Raw genomic sequence first — 8,842 nt, forward strand, 5'->3', positions numbered from 1 at the left:
GCACTGGGTGTTGTATGGAAAACAATTTGACAATAAAATATTATGGAAAAAAAAACAAAACAAAACAATAAAAACTCATCAAATAGGTAGCCTTAAAAAAAATAAAAATAAAATAAAATTGTTTCTAAAGCACAATGCAATCCCCTTTTAAAAATGTAGTAAATTCTTAAAATTTGCACATTTAAGTAAAAAGTAATTTTTAAAGTTCATTTATTTATTTGGAGGGGGGAGGCACAGACAAAGGGAGAGAGAGAATCCTGAGCAGGCCTCATACTGTCAATGCAGAGCCCAACGTAGGGCTTGAACTCAGGAGCCATGAGATCATGACCTGAGCTGAAACCAAGGGTCAAATTCTTAACCAACTGAGCTATCCAGACGCCCCTAGGTAGGGTGCCTGGGTGGTTTTAAATAAAAAAGTACATGATTATAATGGAACGAGGGTCAGGATAGAAACGTCATTACTAGATGAGGTAGAGATTTAAAGTAAAATGGACTTGTAGCTGAGCTAAGAAATATTGGAGCCAGGCTTCTTTTATTCTTCTTCACTAGAATGAAGACAGGAGTGAGATTCTGAATGGGAGTTCTGTCTACAGCGGGTCTCCCAAGACTATAGCAGTGGAGGGATAAAGGGCAAGTCATACTGATAGAAGTAACAAAATAGATAATCTTAAAAAATATACTAGATGTTACATAAGATCTTTTCCATATGTTACCTAATTAACATGAGCTTTTTTTTATATATAGAAAAACATCTTTAAAGGAGTGGATCATAAAGGTTTAATGCTGAGATACACAAAGTATATATGACTTCTCTCTGGTTTGAGGCAATATCCTGAGATCCTTGCCTTATGGTTTACGGCTTTTGACTTCTGGGACCATTTTAAAGACATAATGAGCCTTGCCTCAGCTGCCACAGGAAGTTTGCATTCCACCTGGAGCGCCAGAAAGAAAGTTTATAAATGCTGTATAAATATTTCGTAAGATGTTTACTCAGTAAGTAATGGATGCTCTAAGATGTTCGGTACAATTGCTGTATAGTAAACTGTGGTGGCTGAAAGGCATGAATACTTCAGTTCTGACACTAGAGACAGATATGAGGAGATTACAGTACTCATTCACTGAGCTCTTTAAAGTCAGGAACAATGGCTCATTCATCTTGGTGCCTCCAACCATCACACAATGTCTGTTTAAATCAATAAATACAATGATAACTATTTTTTTAAGTTGTGTACTTAAAACCATTGAAGATTGGCCTTGTTAGAAAATCGCCAGCTTCTGGGAGAAAGACTTACAAAATCAACACCTGTCAATGAGCAGAGATGTCACCAGATTCAATTTCTCATTTGGAATCTCAAATGGGTGAATTTAATCAGCTTCTATAATTAGAAGCACAGCTAACTTGGAGAAAACAGTCCTACCTCGACCCTGAGCTATCTGGTCTTAAACTTTTCCATTTGTTTCTTTTATTATTATTTCTATTCAATTTCATCCAGACAATAACCACATGAAGAATGTTGAAAATGGAAGTTTTCTTTCACTGATATTCAAGATATCATTTATCTCGGAACTTTATTTAGAGAGAACATGGAGCTAATATTCATGATGGTCTTGTTCCATTGATATTTAACTATAGATTAAAGACATTTGCCCTTCCCTCATCTGTTGAGGAAGAGCTTCCTGTCACTCACATTCTCCATAACCTCAGAGAAATCACTGGTGTAATGACAATAAGCATTCTCATCTTGCCATGACATGATGTTTGGAAAGAAAATCTAAAACCTTTTACATAAAAGAAGTTTTGTAATCTAATGCTATAAAACAAAAGAAGCCATACTTACCATAGGTACTTTTTACCATGAATTTCCTGAACTTAATTTGATTGAAACCTCAACCTAAAGATTGCAACAGTATAGATTTCTTTAAAGTTTGATTTTTTCATGTCACTGAACATGAGAAAAACCTCAATGTGGGGCAAAAAGGGTGGTAAGCAGAAGGAAAAGTTAAGGACTGAGCTGCTTTCAGATCATAGTGTTTGAAAATGAGAAGCTGATTTGACATGAAGCAAAAACCACAGAATAGAGTACCACGTAATTTTTCTGCTCACTTTGTTTGACAAACTTATTCAAGTTCTTCCTACTCTCTTCTGCCGCCTCCTTGCTCTTCTGTATTTCACAGATGTCACTGAGGTAAGTAACCTGGTCCAATACTGAGGAATTCAAGGGAGGAAGAGAAGTCTACTGGAGGTTTTCTATCCCTGATATGCACAGGAAATGAAGAAATCGCCTGGCATGCCTGGAAATAAGAAATTGTTCTGGGTGCTCTTCCTAATCCCACATCTGGGCATCAGGAGTATCAATGGTAAGGCACTTACTTAGATAATGTCTTACTGTATTTCCCAGGGGGTGTTGGAGGGAATAATTTTGCTTGCCGATGTTAGTAGGATGTATATTTCTGTTAAGTGGATAATGGTAGGTGAAACCACATAGTGAAGTTTGCTCCGTGAGCATATTCTAGAACATCAACCAAATAAGAACATGGGTTTCAAGTCATGGCTTGGCTGATTTTCTTAAAAACCATGTTCTGATCAGGGTCACTTTGGTGGCTCAGTTGGTTGAGTGTCCGACTCTTAATTTCGGGTCAGGTCATGATCTCACAGTTCGTGGGATTAAGTCCCGAATTGGGATCTGCACTGACAGTGTGGAGCCTGCTTGGGAATCTGCCTCTCCTCCACTCACAATATTTTTTTCTCTCTCTCAAAATAAAACTTAAAAAGACAAGAACCATGTTCTGATAGTAAGGAAAGAGAATTGGGCAAATGTTATAAATAAAGTACAGATTTATCACTATTCTTAGCAAAAATGCTCCGGATGCTGTCCTGATGGTGACTAAATAGCTGTTCTTTTCCAAACTGAAGCAAGCAGAGTGCTATAGTGTTCAGTGGGGTATGTGTTGGATAACTGGGGATAATCCTGGCTCTGTGGTTACTCCTGAATAATGTCACCAAATAACGTTGTGCTTTTTGTTTCAGTGGGGTGTGTGCCAGGAGAATACTGAAAGAGCAAATGCTCAGAAATCTAGGATCAGAGCATTCTGTCATTGCTTCCATTAGGCTGAAAGAGAATGGTTCCTACTTGTGTGTCATATGACATAGAAAACAGTTTGGGTTCTTCCTAGATGGGGTTCTTCTGCAAAGATTTTATGTAGGCAAAAAAGCAATGTCTTCCTCTGGTGAGTTCCTTTGCTCCCTTACATTGGAATAGGGGTCCCTATATTGGAAAGGCTATAAATAGCTAGCAGGCATTTCTGATGTTCTCTGGTCTGATTGTAAATATCCTGCCTTATTATCCTCGCAAATACACATACTTCTATTTGAGTGTGTGCCATGGTTTTAAACCAGTAAATATGGTCACGAAATCCTACAGAAGGTCATCTTAAATTCTGGAACAGCATGGTTTGGAATTTGTCTCCATGATGCTAGGATGGCTCACAACCAGGTGCAAAATAAAAATTCCCAGTCACCTAAACACTTTCATGTGTGCAAATATTTGGTATTTGGTATTATGTTGATGGGGTGCTTAGATGGCTGGCTGGGTTTTTTGCTTTCCATCAGATGCCTAAAATCCCAGTTATAACTGGAACCAAATATTAAACAGAATCTGGGACGCCTGAGTCGCTCAGTCAGTTAAGCATCTGACTTCAGCTCAGATCATGATCTCACAGTTTGTGGGTTTGAGGCCCATGTCAGGGTCTGTGCTGGCAGCTCAAAGCTTGGAGCCTGCTTTGGATTCTCCCTCTCTCTCTCTCTCTCTCTCTCTCTCTCTCTTCTTCCCCCACTCATGCTCTCTCTCTCTCTCTCTCAAAAATAAATAAACATTAAAAAAAACAGAATTTATACCAATTTGAGGAACACATAGAAAAAGGGAGCTCTGTAAACTTTGTCTGCCCCATCTATCAGACTGAGAAGGACATTACTCTCATCTGCAAGAGCGGAAGGAGAAAATACGCACTCCAGAGAGAAGAGAACCTCAAGGATACCTGAGTGAGTGAGTGCGAACTGGGGAGATAGGAAAATGGGCCAGCCTGAGAAGGACAGGGAAGGCAGGAGCCCCAGCCCAACACGGGGCAAACGCACGCGGAAGAGACAGAGAGACTGAACACGCTGGTAGTACTGTCTCTGGGGAAGAGGTAAAGAATGCAGTTGCTTGGAGAGAGAAGCTCACTCCATAGATAACTGCTGGGTAGCCCAAATCCCAAACCTGGGTAGTGCAAGGGAAAGAACAGCTTCCAGCCTTGCGCCATCTCAGCGGGGAGTCAGCAGCCAAGGTGGCGGCAGCGGTGTCAGGGGCGCTCACTTCGACCTCGGTTTTGGGAGTGGGAGCTCGCACCTCATTTCCACAGCGCATCTCGCCCCCAGTATTGGCCAAGCGAATCCTGAATCCCGGGTGCCAACAGGGAAAAAATTGCCCCCACCTCTTGGTGATCCTGGCAGGGAGTTGGCGGCGGTGGAGGTCTGGACTCACACTCAGGCTGCAGGAGCTCCGAGCTCATTTCCAGCAGCTCCCGGTGCCTCGGGCAACAGCTGCTCACTCATTCCTCCCCCAACAGGATTGCGATCCCGGCTGGGGGTTGGGTCTGTGACTGCGCGCACTTCACCTCCTGCTGCGCATCTCGCCTCAGGCAGGGGCAGCCAAAATTCCTGCCTGAGCCAAGACAAACTGATTCCTCCCCCTAAGAAGCCAGCCACCAAAGCAAATACATCTCATTTGTGGTAGCAAAAAGTGCATGGACTGTAACATTGAACCGAGGCGGGCCTGGAAAATACAACTCATCTCAACCCCGCCACAAGGAGATCGGACTCATTAGAGTGGCCTACAGTGCATAGTTCACTGGAGCTTGGCGGGCCATCATTGTACTCTCTGCAGACACCAAGACAGAGCCTCTGAGAGCAGCCTCCGACCTATCACAACAAACCACGCCCATCCACAAGGGGCAGCTGCTGGGTTTTTTTTGGTTTTTTTGTTTTTGTTTTTGTTTTTTTATAATTTTTCTTTTTATTTTTTCCTTCATTTTTTTCTTTTCTTCTTTTTACGTACATATTTTTATTATTATTACTTTTTTCTACTTAATTTTTAAAAAATTTTTACTCCGTATTTTCCTTTCTCCTTTCTCCCTTTTTTTTACCTTCTTGCAATCCAGATATATTCTCCTATATCTCATCCCTACCTCTCCCCTCAACTGGTCATACACTTTTAGACTGTCCACTGTCCTTTGTTGTCTCTGACCTCCTTTCTTTTTTCTTTTTTTTTCTTTTCTTCTCTTCTTTTCATCTCTTTCCTCTCCATTTTCTTTCTTTTCTTTCCCCCTTTTATTGTGTTTGTTTGTTTGATTTGTCTATGTGTTTGTGTGTTACTGTTCCCTCTGTGTTTGTCTGTCTGTTTGCCTTCTTTGGGTTACATCAAGAATCAAACCAAAGTGTGCATGACAGTGACTCCCAAATATTGCTGAGTAGGGAAATAAAATATTCAAAGGCACAACAAGAGAAACTGAGAGACACCATTAAAAGAATATTTCCTGAAACGACAGGCCCTGGACAGTCAAGAAACCTCCTTTAACAGAGAAATATTAACAGGTGAACTGTGCACAATGAGCTTTCTAAAGGTGACAAGAGACAGAAAACTAGCAAAAATGACAAAACGAAGGAACTCTCCCCTGAAGAACCTCCAGGAGGAAGTCACGGCCACAGAACTGCTCAAGGCAGATCTAGACAACAAACCGAATCAAGAATTTAAAAAACTTGTCATAAAATTAATCGCTGGGGTTGAGAAAAGCATCAAAGAATCAACTGAGACAATGACTAGGCACTTTGAAGAACACATAAACTATCCTTTGTGGAATGGAGTAAGAGCATTTTCAATGATATTTCACCCTGGGAGGTGGACACAACTTCTATTTCTTTCCCAATATGCTTACAAAACCATAATGGGTGTGGGCCTGGGTTTGGTTACTGGCTCTGCCCATTACTGTGTACCTTGGTTAAGGTTCTTTTACTCTCTTATTCTTCATTTCCTCATTTGTAAGATAGCGATAATAATTGTTCCTAAGTTATGGGTCTATTGTGAAGACTATAAATGCATTAATATGGGTGAAATATCTAGTATAAAAAGTCCACTAATGAAAGCTGATAAATGTTAATGGTGTTTTTGCTAATATTATTTTCACCAAGCAAACCTCCCAAAATTCAGTTAAATGGCAAATAAATGTTAACATTATCTTTTGAAGTAGTTGAGCTTTTAAAGCTAAATAAAATGAAAAAAATGAAATATATTGCACAATATGTTTAGCCCCTACTATAGTGGATCCAATTATTTGGAAAATGAAATAGAAAGCCTCAGACTGAGCGCCTGGGTGGCTCAGTTGGTTAGGCATCCAACGTCAGCTCAGGTCATGATCTCGCGGTTCCTGACTTTGAGCCCTGCATCAAGCTCTGTGCTGACAGCTCAGAGCCTGGAGCCTATTTCAGATTCTCTCTCTCTCTCTCTCTCTCTCTCTCTCTCTCTCTCTCTCTGCCCCATCCCCCACTTGCTCTGTCTCTCGGTCTTAAGAATAAATAAAAACATTAAAAAATTGTAAAAAAGAAGAAAGATTCAGACAAAGCACCAGCCAGGGACATTATAAATCAGTTGATAGATTGCAGCATGACTTGCACTACATTTAAGATACAGATTGAGAAAAATGATGACATTATTCTACCAGACAGAGCTTAAGGCACTGTTTCTTAAAACCACATTCATTTTAACCTATATATTTTGGGCATTTCCTGTGATTTACTGAATTCTTTACACTGGCACAGTTTCAAAATGCTTAAAAATAATTTTTATAGAAGCGACTGGGTGGCTCAGTTGGTTGGACAGCTGACTTCAGCTCAGGTCATGATCTCACGATTGATGGGTCTGAGCCCTGAGTCAGATTCTGTGTCTCCCTCTCTCTCTGACACTCTTGTCTTTTTCTCTCTCTCAAAAATAAATAAAACATTAAAAATATATAAAAAATAATATTTATATATTTCTTTCCATCCACTTAAAAGCAATATGAGATTGGTGTACCTCTTCCCAGGAATGAACCTGTGTCTATTAGTAAGGTTGAAAAAAATGAATGTTTAAATGTCTGTTTAAAATTCTTTTTTATAATAAAATCATGCTTGCTTGCTTTTTGTGTTTCTCAAAAACAAATTAGAGGGAACGCTGCCTCTTGGTATCTGGGTATGATTTCTGTCCTGATGAAAGTAATAAAGGTGTCAGCACCTTCCCTTCATGCACAGATGGGCAGATTGTACTGAAAAGAACTAGGCTACAGGTGTAGATGCATGCTCCATGGTGCGGGTCCAGCTATGAGGCTTTGGACCGAGGATTCTGTCTTCAAGCAGGCAGGAGAACTGCAGGTAATATCTGGACATTGCTTGGCACTATATATGATCTGACATGAAGACAGTAGTAAATCTCTGATTGCTCTTTATTGTGATTTAAAAAAAAAAAGCCCTAACTAGTCTAGTACCAGGGACACTTAACCTTCCATTGAGAACCCAATAGTTAGGGCCAAGTCTCCATCTGGCTCTTCCCTGTGCCCTCTTTCTCCTTCATCGTGATAGTTCAGGGTGGCCCATGGATCTGCACCCTACAATCGCACACAGATCGTGCTGCTCCACCACAAACGGGCCCTATCCTTGTGTTCAGGCAGAAACAGGGCAGAAGGTGCTCAGCACCTGTCTATCATTTTTTGAAGTTTCTGTTTTGTAACATAGTGTCTTTTTCAGACTTATTTCTATGGCTCTAGCTAACTCTTCCTATTGAAACAGGTACAAGGTATACTAGAAATAGAAATCCGTCTTCTGCCAAATGCCTATGTACTGTTATCACCAAAATGTCTGCCACGCTTTTAGGTAAATGTCTAGGAATCTATTCTGCAGCTAGAGGACTTCATGGATTAAGGCATGAAAAGATTAACTCCTGTGCCCATAAGAGCCTTGAATAGACTCTCCTAACACTGATAAGCTCTTTAATTAATAGTTCCTTCATCTGTCCTGCTATCAAAATTTTCTCTATTGTAGTACTAAAGTCAAATGCTGGTTATCTTGCTTCACTGGGGCTTTCCTACTTAATTTTCCTTATTTGTGAGTTTCCTCTTAAGAGTTCAGAATTGTTGGGGCTCCAGGGTGGCTCGGTCGGTTGAGCACCCAACTTCAGCTGTGGTCATGATGTGGAGGGTCATGAATGAGAGCCCTGCCTCCACCTTGCTGCTGTGAGTGCAGAGTTCACCTGGGACTCTCTGTCCTCTCTCTCTGCCCTCGCCCTCCCTCTCCCTGTGCACACACTCTCTCTCAAAAGTAAATTAGAAAAAAAAGAGCTCAAAATTATTGAAGGCAAAAATCACAGGCATTCATAGTCAGGCTTAAAAATTAAGTCCATCTTTGGTGGTGTTTCTTGAAACACAGTGGCAGAGTGGTGAGGATCAGGAACTTCAGAGCCAGACCTTCTGGATTACTGTCCCATCTCTGCCATTTCCTGGTCCTGTACTTGTAACCTTTCTGGTTCCGTTTCCCCATCGAAATATTGGGGACAATATTGAGACTGATCTTTTAGGATTTTTGTGAGTATTAAGTGAATTAACTCTGTAAAACACTTAGAACACATTAATTTTAACCTTTATATCTTGAGGATTTCCCATGATTTCCTTGATGCATCATTAAGTGTTGTGTACATTTAGCGAATAATGTTTTCTTTTTCTTTTAGCCCAAAATTTAATTAGCTTGATAATTCTCTTAAAGTAGTATTGGGAGACCATCTCT

At 40.5% G+C, this 8,842-nt stretch overlaps 1 long non-coding RNA gene and 1 pseudogene across 1 annotated transcript in view; one reads left to right on the top strand and one right to left on the bottom strand.

Annotated features, from left to right (window-relative positions):
* The window catches only part of LOC115291679, a 30,722-nt gene that overhangs the window by 8,802 nt on the left and 13,078 nt on the right, over positions 1–8,842 (bottom strand). The gene's annotated exons all lie outside the window — the stretch shown is intronic.
* The window catches only part of LOC115291673, a 36,239-nt pseudogene continuing 29,667 nt past the window's right edge, over positions 2,271–8,842 (top strand).

This window comes from Suricata suricatta, chromosome 5 (assembly GCF_006229205.1).
Source record: "Suricata suricatta isolate VVHF042 chromosome 5, meerkat_22Aug2017_6uvM2_HiC, whole genome shotgun sequence".
NCBI lineage: Eukaryota > Metazoa > Chordata > Mammalia > Carnivora > Herpestidae > Suricata > Suricata suricatta.